A 2,903-nucleotide genomic window follows, 5' to 3' on the forward strand; every position below is an offset into this window, starting at 1 on the left:
TCTCTCTCTCTCTCTCTCTCTCTCTCTCTCTCTCTCCCCATTACTGCCCAGCTCCGACCACATGTCCGGCGACAGCCCCTCCTCCTCCTTGTCGCTCGACGATGCCGGAAAACAAGCTCAAGCGTCGCCATTGTGAACACCCAGAAACTGCTATGGGCATCCATATATGGACACCCAGCTTGAGCTGGTTTTCCCCTGCTTGTGCTTCCCCAAGCTCCCACCAGAGCCCTGCCTCTTCGCTGGAGCCGCCTCCCCGGAGCTCCGGTACACGCCGCCTGCAACTCCGACACCCGCACCTGCAACTCTGACACCCGCACTTGCAACTCCGTCTCCCGCAAATTCCGCACAGTTGAGAGGGCCACGCACGCCTCCCTCACGCTCTGCCGCAACACGCGCGACCTCCACCTGATCCCGACCTGCTTCTCCTCCGTCTCCGACCTCGACCTCTCCCTCCTCTCCCCTTGGGGCCACGCGCTGCTCTCCCCCTCTGACTCCTCCACCGACCCTGCCCTCCTCGCCCATCGCCTGCGCCTCGCCTTTCCCGTCGTCACTTCCCTCACCGTCTACTCCCGATCCTCCACCGTCGAGATCGTCTCCAGTCTTTGGCCGCGTTTGCGCCGCGTCACGCTCTCCTCCGGTTGTCGACGAGGTGGTGAGGAGGAGGTGGAGGCTCGACGGCGACGATGGCCTGGGGAGGAGGAGGGGCTGCCGCCGGGGCCCTTGCTAGTGGTAGGGTGGATAAACAGGGGCGGTAATGGGAAGAGAGAGAGAGAGAGAGAGAGAGAGGGTAAAAAAATTGAGGTAAAAAAATTAGGAAAAATTTTGATAAGAGTACATGAAATTTGATCCACTGATAATTTATATACAAGAAGTTTCAAAACATAAGTTTTAGTACATCAAATATGAAGTCCAACCTAATATACATACACCACGTCAATTACACTGTCAATTTGCCTAACAGATGTTCAATTTCAAGGGGTAAAACCGTCTCTCTCTCTCTCTATATCCCCCGGTTCTGGCGTTCTGCTTCTTAAATGAGTTAAACCCCTAGCCCTCTCTGCTAATAACCACCGCCGTAGTCGTCGGCGCCTCCGTCCATAACCTCACACATGTTTGTACCACATCGACTTCGCACTTTTTTTTTCAGACCTGGTCTTGTTCTTTCCTTAAAGGCTGCTCTCTCTCCTTCTCAACTTCCTCCACCACTCTTTCGAACTTGCCATTAGTATCCGATCATCACCCAGCAGCTACATCGATCTACTTCAAATACAAACACTACAATTCCAATCAAAACAACGCAAACAAATCGAAAAACCTCAAGGACTTGTTTGATCAGGTGTGAGTTTATTGGCTTCACTTTGATGAGAGATTGATGCCAATAATTGAATTGGTCGGCGGGGGTGAGGCTAGCAGTTAGAGTTTTAACAGGCTGTTGATTGATGGACAATGATCGCTGGGTCTTCGCCAACAGTAAAACATACCCAGGCTAAAAATATACGGCGGTGAACCTATACTTATCTTTGTTAGCGGCTTAGGCACGGCAGAGAGGAAGTCAAAGGTCATTTGCTACGGTTTGGGTCAGCAAAGTTTGTGAGTGAGGTTTGGGGAAAATGTCATGGGTGAATTGGTCTTCATGTTGTACATGGTCCATCTCTGGATGAACAAATGGGTACCATTTAAGTTGGCTTTCCTTCAAGCTAAAGAGCCTTCAACAAAAACTGAACCCGTTTTGTCAATTTCTCCTTCATGAAGATTTCCCAAAATTGATGCGGGGAGGGGAGAGTTTAAGAGAGAGGGAGACCTGACTATGTAAAACCCTATTCTGCCCTTCATTATGTGTGTAATGGCATGCAAACTGATGACGTGTGTACGTTTATTAGGTCGGGCTTCATACTTGATGTACCGAAACTTATGTTTTGAAACTTCGTGTATATAAACTATCAGTGGATCAAACTTCATGTATTATTTAAAATATTTTCCCAAAAAATTAACAAGGGCTATTTTAGTTATTTTGGTCGAAATTGATGTTATTTTGAAAGTTTGGGGATGAAACTGATTAAAAAAAAAAGATGAGGTATCGAACTGATTTTAAACCTAAAGTTCAGGGGGGTAAATTGAAATTTATTCTTCAATTTATAATATGTCGATAAGTACGTGTTGAAAGTAATGTTGTTGTTTTTTTTTTTTTGGGAAATGAGTAATTCATTGAAGAGGGGGCAAAGCCGAAAGAGCCCAAGGCCCAGAAACAAATAAGAACACATTGAGTTCTATCAACTAAATCACCTAGCAGAAGATAGAAACAACAACAGCAAAAACAGAGAGTGACAAACTAATATTGTTAGCCATCACAATTTGATAAGTAACAAATTGCACTTGCAAAAGGAGCCACGTTTAAATTGCACTTATACTAATGATTCATTTGGTTTATAGATTTCATTTATACCTGGAACATCACATGTTTTATGTTCCCTTTTAATCTCATTGGTCCAAAGGTGGCCGGGTATACCACATGACAGTGCCACGTGGTGTTTTCGGGTACAGTAAATAATTACTCTGGATGGCTATATGTAAATCAAGATTGAATTTTGCAAAAGCTTCTGTCATACATGCATGGAAGAGTAGAGCAGAATTGCATCGATCAGTAAGAACTAAGAAGCATACAAAAAAAGTTGGGGGTGGGGGGGGGGGCGGGAAAACATATACAAATTAGGGTTTGTCTCTATACCTGAGGGTATAGCATACCTATCACTAAAAAAGGAGGAGGTGATTGGTTTCAAAATTGGTCATGGAATTCAGCAGGCATAGCATACCCTTAGGTATAGCAGAATTTTCCTACAAATTAAGGATGATACATTTGTTAATGATAAGAAAAATTTTACTCCTCATATTGGTTTTGGTGTAGC

This window comes from Fragaria vesca, linkage group LG2, assembly GCF_000184155.1.
Source record: "Fragaria vesca subsp. vesca linkage group LG2, FraVesHawaii_1.0, whole genome shotgun sequence".
Lineage (NCBI taxonomy): Eukaryota > Viridiplantae > Streptophyta > Magnoliopsida > Rosales > Rosaceae > Fragaria > Fragaria vesca.